At 45.6% G+C, this 17,449-nt stretch overlaps 1 protein-coding gene across 1 annotated transcript in view; it reads right to left on the bottom strand.

Annotated features, from left to right (window-relative positions):
- The window catches only part of Snx29 (sorting nexin 29), a 417,720-nt gene that overhangs the window by 127,565 nt on the left and 272,706 nt on the right, over window positions 1–17,449 (bottom strand). The window lies entirely within an intron of this gene.

The raw sequence follows: 17,449 nt of genomic DNA, 5'->3' as shown, positions 1-17,449 counted from the left end.
GAGACCCTAGCTTCAATACTAGCAGTGCAAAGATAAATTAATAATAATGATTATTATAATATTATTATAAGTAATAATTATGATGATGCCCCAGCTAGAGATGCAATGAAATACATGCCATTCTATTCATTGAGTCCTTGGTTTCAAGTGAGAAAAGGGAAACAGGTTCTTTTCCTAACCATGGTGACACACTCAGCAGCACCACTATAACCACAGTGACACACACTCAGTAGCACCACTGTAACCACGGTGATACACTCAGCAGCACCACTGTAACCACGGTGACACACACTCAGCAGCACCACTGTAACCACGGTGACACACACTCAGCAGCACCACTGTAACCACAGTGACACACACTCAGCAGCACCACTGTAACCACGGTGACACACTCAGCAGCACCACTGTAACCACGGTGACACACTCAGCAGCACCACTGTAACCATGGTGACACACACTCAGCAGCAGCACTGCTGCAGCCACCACTGTCTCCACATCAGAACAAACCTTTTCCATGCTCTCTGTGAGCTTCTTGGCAAAAGCTCTGAGGGGCTTGTGTATTGGTCCCACCTTCCAGAAAGAGAACTGGCACTCAGGAGCTTCAAGGGCCTGCTCTAGGCTGTGAAGGAGGGATCAGAGCTCTGTTGTGAGCTAGGATCCTACAACTACACCAGCCCCCACATGCAGCTGGCCAGAACGCTGTCCCTGAGCCCTGCAGGAAGACCCCAGTACATGCAGCCTCACTCAGCCTGGTTGCTGCCTCCTAACAGAGTCCTCCTATACCCTGAACTCACATGGCATTTGTACCTGCTTAGATACATATAATAACACCAGACTATTTGACACAAGATTCCAGCACGATATATGAAAGATACTGCCAGAGTACCAGAGGAGGGAATGACATAGGCAGAAGCTTCCATGGAGGGCTGGGAGGACACTATCCTGAGTCAAGGAGCAAAAGGAAGCCCCACCACTTATGACAAAGGTAAAATATAAAGCAGTACTGAAATCCAAGGAGGTTTCTTGCCATTCTTTCTGCTTTCTTATGTAAGCCTCTTAGTAATGAACATTCTTCCACTCATCAGAGAAAAAGGAAGGCATTCTTTAACTAAGTCTGTTAAGGAGTGGAAATGCCAAGAGACACATGACTGTGCAGTCAGTGAGCCTTCCCAGGCTTCATCCTTCCTTTTCCTGAGTGACCCATGATGGAGTTAATTTTCAGTACGTATGCATGCATGCATGTCTGTATATATGTAGATCCATTGACTCTTTGACAATTCTACAAAGAGAACACATTCTGTTCATCTAATCCTTCCATCTACTTGCTCTGGGGAATCCTTCTTTATGGTGTCCTATCTCCAACATGCCAATCTCACCAAGGATATGAAACGTTAAGTCGAAATGGCACCAAAGACACCTTAAGAGAAAGCATTAACGAAGTGGTGGGCCACTGCGCCTTTCAGCATCCCTGTGCTTGCAAGAAACCAAAGATCAGTTTTCCCCACTTATTCTTCACAAAACTTAAGTTATCTCACATTCAACACACACACACACAGTATCACCAACAACACTTGAAGACCCTCCCCATGTAAGTCATGTGACCTTCCAGGCCTTCCTCAAGACAAGCAGGAAGTCCACAGCTGCTGCCTCAGTGCTGATGGACCTGCTAATGTGCTCCCACAAAATGCAGGCTTCAAACAGGTGCTGTGGCCATTTCCTCCTGTAAGGAGGAGTTTCACAGTTTTGTTGGGTTTACCGTAGGAGTCAGCGCCACAACACTTTTCCACAAATGCTTACAGTATCAAACCCAACGATAAAATTCACACTCTATCCCTCACTCCACTTCTCACTCTTGCTCCTTGTAACATGGTTGGGCCTGACAGTCATGCTGAGCTGTGGGAGTCATCCTACAGACAGAGAGAAGGATCTATGCACCTGAGACCAAGCATCACAAAACTGAGATGCAGACGTTCAGCTAATTGGCCACGGTGAAGATGTGAGGTGATGCCAGCTCACAGAATGGCAATAGGACTGAGGCAGAGTAAACACCCATGAGACCCTTCGCATGACAGGTCAAGAGACATGGAGGAGGGTCCAGAGAAGGAGGCCCGGAGAAGTCAAATGGGAAAATGCTACAGAAAGGACTGGAACACACTCTGGAGGCTCAAAGGCTGCTCAAAGCGAGCCTGCCATATTGCCAACTGGATGCTGGCATGATGATAGCGCTGGGGTAGGACGGCAGTAGGGACACAAAGCTGTCTCCTTTGATGTTTGGCCAGATGAATCATGGTTGTGTTTTGAAGGAAAGACGAGAGCTTCCTGGAAGATGATACTTTCAGAGCGTCAGCAAGCTGAGTGTTTCCTTCAAGCTAGAGCATCAGGACAATGGCCTTCAAATACAATGGATCTGGGGCTATGAGAGAGCTTTTAAATTTGTGAGGATCCCAGAGTTACCATAATTGCCTTCCAAATCACAAAGGGTTATAAATGTAAAAAAAAAATGCCTCTGGCATTTCCTTTCATAATAGAATGTTCTCTATCTCGTCACATTCAAGTAAATCATGCTTGCCCTCCTTCAGGTAACAAAAGAGGTTTCTTGATTAAGAAAGAACAAGACAAGCCCCAAATTTCAGTAGCAACTGAAGCTCTTCTCATAAGAAACAAGAGCATATGCTCAGATGTCTCAGGATCTATCTATGAGGTGGGATTCGCGCTGCCTACTGGGCCTGTCTGTGGTGGCTGTTGGGAGAGCTCTTGATTTCTCCATGAAGAGTGCATGGCACCTGCCTAGTTAAAAACCCAGCCAATACTAGCTACCCTATCATATGCATACACACCGCTTCTTAGAAACTACAGGAGTCCAGTGGGCCTTCCAACAGGGTGCAACCATTCCTTATAGATAAGCTGTCAGGGTCAGTCGAAGCAGAGCAGAGATGCGTTTTGGCAGCCTTAGCAGAAATCTGTGTCCAAATATTTGCAGTGTAGTCGGAAGCCAATCTCTTTTGTGGTAAGGAAGGTAGCTTTTTCCTGCATGGACCCAGTTGATCATAGTTACCTGGTAGGTTCCATTCTGAAAAATGCAGATTTATGACCCCTAAAATCCCATTTGAAATGGGGGGACCTAGCATGAGCTTTACAGTTTACCTGACAAACAGAGGCCTCTAAAACACAGGTGTCAATAACTGTCACTACACTGTCTGAACTGCTGCCACCAAGTCCCCAGTGTTGACCCTCATGCTTCATGATACAGCCATGCCTCATGAAAAGATGACAAGCAGTCTCTCTTTTCAGCCCAGAGGACACCAATTCCTGCCAGTGAACAATGTCCAAGAACCCAGAAGCAATATTAAAACAGCAGTTAATGCTGATATCTTCCTAAGGTTTCTGGAAGAAAAAAAGAAATCAAGAGAAAGACAGCAACCAGGATACAGCCCTGTTCTGAGTTCAGGGCCATTACCTCAAAAGAATGCAAGATGTTCCATTCAGCCTCAATAGGCACAGGACCATCTTCCCAAACGGTTGGGACAGCCCAAATCATGGCAGATTCCAATTCCCACAGCTCCAACCTAGAGCCACCTAGCTGTGACCCTGGGCAATTTACTTTCTCCTTGTTAGGGGAAAGAACACAAATTTCAGAAGGGCTGAAAGGTGTTACTCAGTTAATAGTCCAGAAAGCTACTGAGCATGCGTATATGTGTGTGGGGGGGGGGTGTGCTTCATAACTGCTGGCTATTGCCACCATCAGACAGGCACCAGCAGTGTTAGTCAGCAGTACGCTGGCTCTGTAGAACCAATGCCCTCAATCTCTCAGATCTGCTCTTCTCCTCCATTCACTGCCAAACCATGCTTCAACCTGGACAAGCGCCATAGATAGCACCCTCTGACCCCAAGACCCCAGCTGATGCATGGTGCTTAAACAGAGCCTGAAAGATGCTTAATATATATTCTGTGGAGCCTTTAATCTTTAGGATGAGCTAGATGTCACAAATGGGTCTTGATGTGGGATTCCCCTCTGTATGCTGTGACAGTTATTGGTTAATAAAAGAACTGCTTTGGGCCTATAGCAGAGCTATAGGGGAACAGAGCTAGGTGGGGAAAACTAAACTGAATGCTGGGAGAAGCCATGTAGCCCCACCAGAGACAGATGCTGGAACTTTAGCAGGTAAGCCACAACCACATGGCAATACACAGATTAATAGAAATGGGTTAAATTAATATGTAACAGTTAGCCAATAAGAAGCTAGAGCTAACGGGCCAACCAGTGATTTAATTAACACAGTTTCTGTGTGATTATCTCAGGTCTAAGTGGCCCGGAACTAACAAGCGGCCTCCTCCTCCAGGGCCTGTCAGCTGCTGAGTGGATGAGCCAGTTAAAGAACAGCATGGTGCTAGACCTGGCTGAGGTAGATACCCAAGGAGCATTTACAATCTGATGGCAGTCCTGCCTCTCCCCTCCTTCTCCTCCATCACCTGCTCCTCAGGCTGGAAAAGGCTTTCTGTGCTGGGAAGGAGGTGAGGCCCCACAGAGCTGCCAACCATCCCAGGATCCTTAGAAATCAATAGCTGCCCTTTGTGAGCAAGCCTACAGCAGCAGGCAGCGCTGTCGAAAGAGAGTCCAGACAAGGCTTTTAAAGTAATTCTTGACCCATTTACACAGGACTGGCTGAATGTGGTGTTTTATGCATGTAATGGGTTCTAATTACCACTACTGTGTGGAACCAGGTAAAGTATGTGCAGAATTAACAGAAGGGTACCCCCTTTCCCTCCATTGGCCCTCCCGCAACTGTTCCAGTGAGAATACAGTTTGCAAGGGCTTAGAGTCATCAGAAGCAATCACAAGTAAGGCCCATGTGGCTGGGCGACCACTGTGCTCTGTACCAGGGCTGTCTACTGGCATGTGTGATGGCGTACTACCCAGTCCTACTCGTGTATCTTATGGGAGCTTTGTGTGACACAAGCATGGTCTTGGTGTCTGCTACTGCAGTGATCCCTTTATGGCCAGAGACCTCAGTTCTCTACCCTGTGAAACTGGGGCAGCACGAGCCCAGGTGCCAGGGACTGCTACCTGAGAATTTCTTATGCTCACAACAGCCTCTGTGGAGCCTGTCATGTTCAAAATAGAGTAAATGCTACAAATCGGCATCTTTTATTACTGAGGGGTCACTCAGGAGAGGATGGATGGATAGGTAGATGGATAAGTGGATGGACAGATGGGTGGACGGACAGATGGGTAGATGGGTGGTGGGTGGGAGGATAAAGCCGGAAATAAACTGCAATTTGAGTAGAGCTTTGCTGAGTGGGGAAGGCTGCAGAGAGGTGCACAGATGATGGGGGGATGCAGGGCCCTTCTCACCTGGTTGGCAGCAACCCTCACCTTAACTGGAACGTACCCTACTCCTCCTCCCACTTGCCACCTCATTGCTTCAGTATCAGCCCAGGGAAATTGACAGGAAACTATTGAAGGACTTCTAAACTTTGAATCATGGAGATGTTTGAACAGGGATAGAACAATGTCCCTCTGTATGCCCAGTTGTCAGAGCTGCTCGGCTCCAGTCCCCTCCAACCCAAGGCTGAGCCCATCCTCGCCCCTGTTACTCTGAGGCCAACTGCTGATGCCATTTCATCATATTTGTCAATGCTGCCTAAAGACTTTAAGCAGAGGAGGGACTTGAACATCCAGTGTGGGCTTTAGGAAGCAGCCATGCTGTTCTCTCTTTGGCATCTACATTCTAGATTCATTTTAACAGGTGTGGGAACAAGTTCACAGAGGCAGACCCAGATCATCTTTACATCCGCCCTCTTAAAGGGTAACATGCTCCATCCTGGTGCCATCTCATCATTCACATATTCAACTACAAGAAAACATCTACTAAGTCAATGTATGCTAAGTGTTGATCTGGGTGTCAGTTGATCAGAACCTAACTTGGAGTACTGGCATTCAGTGTGGGCAAGGGCACAGCAGAAGCACTGAGGCTTCTGGAAGCGCTGAAAAGAGGTACCCATCTAGTATGGATTCATGGGAAGGGTCCAGGTGAAGTGGCAATAAGCTTAGGTTTGACAGCAGAACAAGGGCTGCCCTATAGACATAGATTTAAAACTCCACAGCACTCCCCAGCATGCCTCCTACCCACTTCCATCCCATCAGGCATGGACTCCAGCCTGCTAATCAGGTTTTAAGCCAGGTAAAGGATGACTTCAGAGCAGCCAGACCCAAGGACAGCTGATTGTTTTCCAGGGAATGAGTTTCCAGGCCTGCATGTTACATAAGATGCTCCTGGGTTCCAAGGCTTCTCCAGAAAATATTTCACCCTCGAGTGCTACTTCCACATTAATTTTGCAGGATGCTGGAAAGCTCTGGCTCTTTATAAAAAGAAGCAAACTTTAAATTATGTGGCTCTTTGTCAGACTGTCTTCCAGAAATCAGTAGAGGCTGCTGTGCAGTTTCAATCATATTCCTTTGGAAGGAATAACAGAGACCTCCTGAATATTTCAACCATGGCTCAATAAATTAGGTCTAAGTTTCAAAGGAGGGACAGTAAATGAAAAACATTAACTTTAATGAATATCAAAACTGCTTTTCTCCCTTGAGATTCCCATTCTCATACTAAACAATGCTCACATAAACCTGACAGGAACCCACTAAGGGGAACAAGGCCTCACCCCTGCAGGGGAGGGGCAGGTCTATTTGTGTATGGTGTCATTTGTGAATACAAGCGCCTGTATGTAAAAGCAGGGGTGCACACCACACTCGAGTATAAGCCGTGGCATGGGACACTGCTTCAGAGATTACCTGGGGGCTGAAAGACATCTGACAATCACGTGCTGTGTGCCTGATGGCACCATGTGCACGATTACATGGCAGAGCTGTTGCTAGCATTAAGGGAGCTCCAGAGACAGGGGCACAATTCTCCTCTTCAGCTCTAGCATGGGCAACAGCCACAGTTCACAGTTCCTCAGGCCCTATGATCCTCACATGGGAAAGACAAGATGGGATGGTTTCACAAAGAGACAACATGGGTTTAAAGGCAGATGCTGGGTCTGAATCTGGGACCATGTGTGGACCGCGTCCTGTACCCAAGAGCAGCTGGTATGTTTTTGTGTGAACACAAGGCATTCAATGAACATGCACAGTGTTGAAACATGGTCCAAGAATGGAGTCAGCTGAGCAGAGATTTTGGAGAGCTTGTAAGAACAAGAGTCTTGTGACCTCATTTTCTTCAAAACACAGAATTGTTCTTGGACTGTGTTTTCCCGCTTCTCCCAGATGTAGCAGAGAGGAGTGAGTCTATTTCAGCTGTTGTCATTTGATTCCTCTACAGAAAAACAAGCTTTTGTCATGTGCAGCCTGTCCCTGTGACTGTACACCTCACTCAGGTGACTCCTCTTCACCCTCAGAGGACACTGATGCTCTGACTAAATCGGCCTTTAGTCCACCTCATTTTCAGGCTCCCTCCTCCCAGGCCCAGCTGCCAGTTAGAGTGGTCAACAGGCTCTGCCACAAACCACTCCCCTGAAGTCGGCTATGAGATAAGAGAGCGGGGGAGGTTGAGTGAGCATAAGGGGCCAGAAACCAGGGAAGGCTGTGCCTTATGTGGAGCTCGTGCATCATTTTTAAAGAAGGATCACAAGTGTAATTCCTGATTCCCAGAAGGAACTTTAGAGGATGAAGTGAAGACCAAGTCCAAGAGAATATCGAAAGGCATAAAAACAAGCAGAAAAGATCTTCAACCCACTCTGGGTCACTTAGTTATTAATTCGGACTGTCATTGAAATCCTTAAGGAAGAGTCAAAGTAGGATTGTAATTATGAGAAAAATATGGCTAATTTCTTGCATGAATATAAACTGGACTATCAAACTTTAAAATGGGTAAAAGAGGCAAAAAGGATGCACACATGCACACACACACACACACACACACACACACACACACACACACACACAGTTCAGACAAAAATTGATGATGGTTCCCTTAGCTTCCTTACTGGAGCCCCTTTAAATATGTATCCTCCATTGCCTGAAAATGACCCTGGAGTATGAGGTGAGGAATTTGATAACCAATGTAATCTTGAATTCTCTCCAGTTTTTGATGAGGACTTAGGAGGACTCATGAAAAAGCTAACTTTACAACCTAGACAAACTAGGGCACAGCAGGGAAATGGATTCGTTTAGCAATTTCTTCCTGGTCTCATGAGCTGTGCTTGGTATTTCCAGTGCAATTTCAACAAAATCAAAATGTTTATATGCACTAACCAACCCATTTAAGACTCTAGAAGGAGAAGCGACATTGGACAGCCCTTGCATATTATCTTGAGAGGCAAGAAAAGAACTACAGCTATTTGAAGCCAGACTAAAAGAAGCATTTGTGTATCATGTGGATCCTTCACAACCTTTAAAGGTACTTATTTTCCCCACGAAATTGTCTCCTACAGTATCATGTCACAAGAGAATAAACCTTTGAAATGGATTTATTTACACCATAAGGGTTACAAAATATTGTTTATCTTACTCTTCTTGCTCAATTAGTAAATCAAAGGAAAACCTGATGTCAACAGTTATATGGATCTGATCCCTGCTATATTCTATTAACTACCCTTTACTAATTTTAGTTTTAGAGTATTAGAGAACTCTATGAACTCTCAAATTTCACTCACAGATTACTGTAGAAGGATAGGAAAACATTATCCAACTGTTATGTTATGGGATTTTCTCACACAAACTGAATTTGTGATTACAGAAATTGTCCAACCTTCTCCCGTTCCACAGGCAGATACTTATTTTACTGATGGCTCAATCAAAGATATAGGAGGGATTCACAGTACAGTTATTCACCCGGAGGGACTCACTGTCCAGTTACTCATCTATTAACACTTCTGCTTCCTCAGCCCAACAGGTGGAGCTGGCTGTTTTGATTCCTCTATTACAGTTAATTCATAAACCCTTAAATATCATTTCAGATTCTGTTTATGTTGCAAAGGATTATTTCCAGCAAGACTCATATGTGCATGTTCTAACATCTCTGGTTTTATTGCAGATAGAAATAAGCAAGCTGATACATTAACCTGCCATATTTTAACTTCTCCAGAAGAAAACTGGAAGGGGTACGCATCTGCCATTGCAGATGGATCCACTGAAACAGTATGTATTCCTTTATGGCTCCTTCAGCCCAGGGTCATAAAGGATAATGGCAGAGGGTGAGGAGACTGCAAAAGTCACCAGAAAGATAGAAAACCTCCAAACAAGGGACAAAAGGCTATGTGGACCATATCACCAGAAGTCGAGACTGCCACGTTCAGACTCTGTGCACCAAGGGAGAGGTTATTCTACTCTGTGTTTATGAATGGACCTTGGGACTTGCTTATTTATAGAATAGTCATGCATCAAATGAAAACTAGATTTACCTGCATCTCAAATCAAAACAACTATGAATATCCTGCTATTAAAAAAATAAGAAATGGGATGTCAGAACATAGTCCAAGAATGGAGTCTGTGTAAAGAGATTTGGCTGCTTGTGAGAAAACCCCAAGAAAGCAAGACAAGAGTCTTGTGCCCTCAGTTTCTTCAATAACACAGATCTGTTCTGGAGTTGTGCTTCTATGTCCTTCCCGAGTCTAGCAGATAAGAGTGAGTTTGTCTCCGAATATTCATTACAACTGGTTACTGTTATTTGCTTATCTGCCTCCGTGGAAAACATGTCTTTGCATTGTGCAACTTGTCCTTGTGACTGCACACTTCACTCAGGTGATTCTTCTTAACCCTCAGAGTACAAACTGTCTAATGCATGAGACTTTAGTCCACCTTGGTTTTTGGCTCCGTTCTCCCAGGTTCTACTGCCTTTAGAACAGGAAACAGAACAGCAAATACAGAATTGACCTAGAAGCATTTTTTAAATGCTAAAAATAGACGATCAACAGAACTCCAGGGCTGCTTCAACCATGGACGATCTACCAGTGATGATCTACCCCCAGTGATGATCTACACCAGTGATGATTTATATATCCAGTGATGATCTACACCTATAGATGATCTACACCTAGTGATGATCTACCCCAATGATGATTTACATATCCAGTGATGATCTACACCAGTTATAGTCTACACCCAGTGATGATCTACACCCAGTGATGATCTACACCAGTGATGATCTACCCCAATGATGATTTATATATCCAGCGATGATCTACACTTATAGATGATCTACACCCAGTGATGATCTACACCCAGTGATGATCTACCCCAATGATGATTTATATATCCAGTGATGATCTACACCAGTTATGGTCTACACCCAGTGATGATCTACACCAGTTATGATCTACCCCAGTGAGGATCTACACCCAGGGAATGATCTACATTCAGTTGATGTGGGGTTCCCCTCTGTATGCTATGAATATGTTTTATTACCACTGGTTAATAAAGAAGCTGCTCTGGGCCTATCACAGGGCAGAATAGAGCAAGGCAGAAAATCTAAACAGAGATATAGAGAAGAAAAGAAGGCAGAGTCAATGAGATACCACGTAGCTGCCAAAGGAGACAAACATGCCCTGGAACCTTGATGATAAACCACAAGCCTTGTGGAAATATACAGAATAATAGATGTGGGTTAATTTAAGATGTAAGAGCTATATAGAAATACACTTAAGCTATCAACAAAACAGTATTGCAATTAATATAGTTTTGTGTGATTATTTTGTGTCTGGACAGCCGGGAACAAACAAATAAGCAGTCCGCCTACACCAGTGATGATCTACACCTATGGAAAGATCTATACCTAGGGAATGATCTACATCCAGTGGATGATCTACAACCAGTGATGATGTACACCCACGGAAACATCCTCATCTAGTGGATGATCTACACCCAGTGAACAATCCATACCAATTGATGATCTACACCCTGGGAATGATCTACACCCAGTGATGATCTACACCCAATGGGAGCACCTTTTTATTTTTCAAGAAATAAGAGGAGAAAGATCAGCTTGGGCTACAGGCCAGAAAATATATTACCATAGTCAGCTGGCCAGTCCTGCTGCCCAGACTCCCACTGAACTGTGCCTGATGCTGCTTGCTGCCCACCTTCCAGCCATCTGGATCACGAACTCTCAGCTCAGTCTGGCTTAGGCAGCTGCTAGTGTCAAGGCTGAAGGTTCTCTTCCCACCTTCCCAGAGAACAGCCCTAGTCACACATTGTTAGCTGTTTCTATGGGTCTGTCTCCCAGGAGGCGGGGCCTAGTGCAGGCCAGGGCTGGGGGTGTGTTCAACACTGTGTCCATGGCACACACAAGCAGCACCTGGCACCAGTGCTCAGAACTCATTCACTGACAATGGATGAAGAGTCCAGGCACCATGGGCAACATGAAAATATAAAAACAGAGAAAACTGATTGGGCTACTGCCCCTCAGCCCTGTCTAACGTACTTGGGGGAATCTTAAAATGGACATCAGAGAGGTATTCTGACCCTAAGACTTTAAAAAGAAAGAAAGTGTGTGTGTGTGTGTGTGTCTGTGTGTGTGTGTGTGTGAGAGAGAGAGAGAGAGAAGCAAGTGTGAAAAAGTAGGGACACAGCTTTGAAGGTAACTGGGTCTCATGGGGACCCATTTCTCTCATGTCCAACTTCAAGATCCAGGAATGCCAGCTGAATTTCCTGGACCTCAAGCTCCATTTTGCAAAAGAAAGTGATAGTGTCCCTGGCAGGACACACAGAGGCACACACCTGTAACTGTAATCCCAACACTCTGGAAGCTAAGGAGGGAGGACAGAAAGTTCAAGGCCAGCCTAGCTACATGCCAAGACTCTATCTCACAGAAAAAAATGAAATGGAACAGGAGAAAAATTCCCAATGGCAACATTCACTTCTCCACAGAACAAGCTTCATAAGGCAGCAAACCTCATCATCACAGGCTCTTGAATGCAGGTTAAGCCCTGCCAACCTTCCTGACCAAAGTCCACACTGTCTCCCATTCTTTCTCTGCCTCGGCACCTCCATGTTACAGTTTATGTGCCCAAATACTTTTTGCTTTATTCTCCATGCACAGGCCTGAGCCTAAGTGTGCCCTTCAGAGGGACCTCCCTGAAAATCCTGCGGGAAACTTTCCCAGCACTAAGTTGTATTCACCCAGAGCGTCTTCTCCCCCTGCCTGTGAAGGAAGCTTCTGTTAAAACAACACAGTGCCCCAACCTCCTAATGTGGGCTGGATCTTTTCCCATCATTTCTAGCCCAAGGAGAAATGGCAAAGGCACCAGGATGCCTCTGCTTAGGTTAGAATTCAAGAAGGATTTTCTTTTCTTCCTCTCATAGTCTATTCTTGTTCCCTGTATTGGAGTCAACAACAGAGCCAGCTCTGCTATGAGCTATCCTGTGCCAAGGAATTGAGGCCCAGGGAGGATTGGCACTAGACTCTTCACTGTTAGAGCGATCCACACATATGTTGTTTGACAATTCTGCCAGAAATCAGCAATATGACAAGATATTGTCTGAAACCACTATTTTTTAGAGAGATGTCTTAAACAGAACTAGATAACCACTATGACTAAATTACTTGTTTCTACAAAGTTAGGGGCAGGTCTGGTACACATACACACACACCTGTGCTTGGCAGAGACACTAAGTATTTAACTTGTGAATGAAAAGACAAAGCACTGGCAGAGGCAGGGGCCCTTTTCCTCCTATCTCCCTTTAAAATTATAATCACAAAGTCCTACCTCTCTTTAAAATTATAACCACAAAGTCAACTATGGTCAGAAACCACTATGACAATCTCCTCAGGAGGTTCTTCACTTGGGACATTACATACTAATGAGACGATGTCCTAAGTCAGTCAGTAAGAAGAGCTGACAGTTTATAGGCACAGCACTCTAGCTTTTTGTCTTACTTTTAGACCTGAGGACAGAAACCAGGTTTTCACATAACCTAGGCAATCACTCTTCCACTGAGCCATACCCTAGCCCAGGCCCACCACACTCTGAACACACCCAGTCCTACCTGAGCTACCTTAGCCCAGGCCCACCACACTCTGGAAACACCCAGTCATACCTGATCTAGTACCCTAGCCCATGCCCAGCACACTTGGACATACCCAGTCATACCTGATCTAGTACCCTAGCCCATGCCCAGCACACTTGGACATACCCAGTCATACCTGACCTCAGAAGTGAAGCAAAGTTGGATGTGGTTATAAATGAATGGGAGAACGGTTGACCCACACTAGCTGTACCAAGGACTCTCACCTAACCCTGTCATGGTTAAGCAGGAAGGTCTAGTTCTTCCTAAATGTATAGGCAAGGAAACTGAGGTCCAAAGAACTGATGTAACAGAGCAGAACCACAGAGCCAGACTGACAGCCAGATCCACCTGTTTCCAAACCCAGGTACTTCCCCACCCTAGCCAGAGATAACTGTTGGGCACACGTCAGCAGGGGTCAGGGTGACTGTGCACATGTCCGTCTCCTGAGGCATCTATTCTGGGGGCAGAACTAGCACATGACTCAGTACTGACAGAGAAATACATATGTTGCTTTGCAAATTTAGCCACAGAGCCACAATAAAACATGTCTTTAAAGCAATTCATGGAAACAGAATGCTTAACAGTCTGCTTTCATATGTCAAAAAAAAGAATGGAGTTGCAGGTAGGGTGAGTAGAGACGGAGTGTGGCTGGAGAAGATCTCACCCTACTCCATGCATTGGCACTGAGCTCAGGAAGAGCAGGAGTGAGAAGGATGTGCAGCTCACACTCAACCAAGGTTCTCACTGGAAGGCAGGTGTTGTCACTTTGGGGAGTGTACTAAACCAGATGAGCTGGCCATCTTCTTAGCTACAAAGGAAAGGACGAGCATCTTAAAGTGCTAGGTGACAGAAGTCTTCATGGGCCAAATACAGGCCTAGAGCAGATGCTAATCAACAAGCTAATATGGAAGACATGGGTTTTCAATAGAGAAATCACTGGAAGATCTGCCGTGTGTCTACTTCTCATCTTCTCCACACACAATACACATATCATATTACACACCACACACAAGCACACACATCACACTATAAACCACACACACATATACATACATACACCATATGCACATATTGCACACACATACATATACCACACACACACATATACCACACATACATATACATACATCACACATACACACCACACACACACATACACACACCACAATATACCGAACACACATATACAAACACCACACATACACACACTACAAACATATACATACAACATATACACAGACCATACCCCCACACATATATACCACACATACACACACCACACACATATACCACATGCACACATACCACATGTACATACTACACACATATATACACCATGCATACACCATACACACACATACACACACCAGAAACAATTACATATACTACACACATACCATACACCACACATACACACACACACACATCCATACACTACTACTACTACTACTACTACTACTACTACCACACAAACACACACACACACACACACACACACACAGCCTCTAACTATCCCACAAACCTCCCTGCAGTAGCCCCCATAGCACTCACCCTTTCTGCTCACAACAAAATCCACTCTGGCCTTTGAAAGCCTGGGAACTCAGACACTAAGAGATAGATTTAACTGTATAAAAACATCAGCATGGAAAGCAGCCATAGCCAGTCCAGTCACACCAGGTCCCACACCAGAACAATGGGTCTTGTACTTGAGCTCAGTGCTCGGTGCCCATTATCTTGAACTGACTTAGCATTGTGTAAGTAAGGTATGATGGACAGAAGAGAGAGGGGTGATGAGAGGCAACGATGATCTGTCTCTGCCTCCCCTCTGGCAGGGGGCGTCCCTGTGTCATTCCATAGACTAGGTCCTGGGGTCTTTGAGAACCACACCTACCAGTGAACTTGTATAACATGGGATATAACATGGAAAATGGAAACAGAAATTTAAAGAGAGAGGGTGACCTTGAACTTCTGCTGCCTCCATCTTCAGAGTACTGGGATTACAGGCACACATCACCGTACCTGGTTTGTGTAGTACTGAGAATAAACCCACTGGGCCACATCCTCAACTCCAGAATTCTAAATGCACCTCCAACTTGCCCTGGATCCCACAACAAGTAAACCTGTCTAGCACCAATAACAACAAGTTCCCACACACTATCCTGAGATCCTAGTCTGCATTCACCATCCCACAGCATCCTTCCAGTATAGGCGTGTCAGAGTCCATGAGAGCAGGTCATTGGCTCTTTTCCCTCGGGGTACACTGTCAAGGACAGTGAGCTTTGTGGCTGCTAAATTTCATGAAAAAGGAAGGGCTTACTCAAGCATGACAGAGAGGGTGGCAGAACCTGGGCCTCCAGGACCATTTCTGAGCTTCCAGATCAAGCCTTTTCTAAAGCTGCATCTTTAGGGCCTTTCTAGAAAGACGATTCTTAGTTTAAGGCTGAGGACCAATTAGTTCCTTAGTTTGCTTCAGACATGTTTTGTCCCCCAGCGATCCACATTGGGAAACACATCCCTTTAAAAGGTGGGACCTAGTTGAGTCTCCGGTAAATTAGAAGCAAGCCTTTGAAAGAGACAAGTATTTCCCCCAGGCCCCTGGTTCTTACGAGGACTATAAGTTAGGCATTGTGATTCAGGGCAGGAAGATTAGAAGTTAGAAGCTAGGCTAGGTCACAGGAGACCCTGTCTTGTAACAGGAGGAAGACCTGCTATACAAGCCTGAGAGTACCTGACCCAGTCTCTCCCAAAGTGGTTACAGAATTACCAACTTACAGTAAAATTTACATCAACATCACACTGTGTCCAACAGATACACAGTGTGCTGTGCCTGATATAAAAACTGCTTTCAAAGAACTCTATGCAGACCAGGCTGTGGTGGCACATGCCTTTAATCCCAGCACTCAGGAGGCAAAGGAAGGGAGATCTTTGCTTTCAAGGCCAGCCTGGTCTAAAGACTAAGTTCCAGGACAGCCAAGACTACACAAAGAAATCCTGACTGAAATTAAAAATGAATGAATGAATGAGAACTCCATGCAAGAACTGTGGGGTCAGTGTGAATGTGAATGGCCTTCTCGGGAAAGACAACCCTCATTTTGCATCTCAGCTCCACCACTGACTAGGTGGACGACCCTGAACAGGTGACACAGTTGGTATGTCCTGAGTCTACCACCACCGGCTGCCTGCGATGTCACCAAGTCCTCGCACAACCTGCAGCCCCTCTGCTGTCAGGGACGTCCTTCAGCACGAGCCTCGTAGGCTGGCATGAAAGCACCCCTGGCTCTCCTCTCTAAGATGGGGGGACAAATAATGCTTGCCATCTCTGGGGGACACAGAAAGAGGTGCAAATGTCACCAGTCTAAATATTAACTCTGAACAAAGACAGCATGCCATTCCAATTACTGCTCTCTGCGGGACAGGATCTTAAGGAGCTGGAGTTATGACCATACAAAGACCCCAGCGGAAACCAGAAGGCTCAGGCAACCCCAACAGCCTCATGGATGTGGGGCAGCGGATAGTTTCTGTATCACTGGCTACAAGGGCTTTTTCTTTTCTTTTTCAATTCCTACCAAGACCAATTCCTGAGTGCTCCACACTTAGGTTTATTTCTGGCTCAGTGCCGCCATGGGAGGTGGGCAGAGGTTCTGTTCACAGTACCCTGTGCCACATTAAGCTCAACACAAAAACTTTCTCCCCAAAAGCTCAAGCAGTTTCAGTTCCTCCTAGATATCTGAGAGAAAGCACTGCCTCTGGGTCTGTGGAGAAGGCCTGAGTTGACTGATTTTATTCAGAATGTAAATATTGTGGTTTTCTCTATCTCTCAATGGCTCTCACACTTTTCCAGACAGATAACAGTTTCTTAAAAAGACCCCATGTCAGCCCATTGTTGCACGCACAGATCCTACAAACCATCATTACGAATGTCTGTCACAGGCAACAGGGAAAGCAGAGACAGGCAGTCAAGGGCCTGGGTTCATGCCCTGACCCTACCAGTACCAAGCAGGATGGTCTTGAACAGGCTGTGATACTGTGGGGCTTTATCTTCACCGCTGAGCCAGATGTATTTGGACTGTTGTAGGACCCAGAACCACACCCTTGCAGGCGCAAAGCCCTCAAAGATCTGTCACCCAGTCACCTAGGATGACAGCAAAATGGTAGCCAGTCCCTCTAGCGACAGTGTTTCCCACACATACTTCAGAAAGCAGTGCCAAGTGTCTGCCTTGTCCCCTGCTGTGGTCTGTCATTTCTTACAGGAACAGCACTAAGTCAGCAGCCACTGTGCCCCTCATATGCACCGCCTGTGGAGGTGTCTTAGCTTTGCTCCCTACTGCTGTGATAAACACCCTCACAAAAGCAACTCAGAGGAGAACGTTTGGCTCACAGCCCCAGGTGACAGCCCCTGGAGGTGTGGAAGTCAAGTTATGAGGAACTGGAAGCAGCTCGTCATAG

Source organism: Myodes glareolus, chromosome 9 (assembly GCF_982192425.1).
Source record: "Myodes glareolus chromosome 9, mMyoGla1.1, whole genome shotgun sequence".
In the NCBI taxonomy this organism is placed as follows: domain Eukaryota; kingdom Metazoa; phylum Chordata; class Mammalia; order Rodentia; family Cricetidae; genus Myodes; species Myodes glareolus.
Note: the sequence above shows the minus strand (reverse complement) of the source record. Positions and strands in the feature narration are given on the sequence as shown.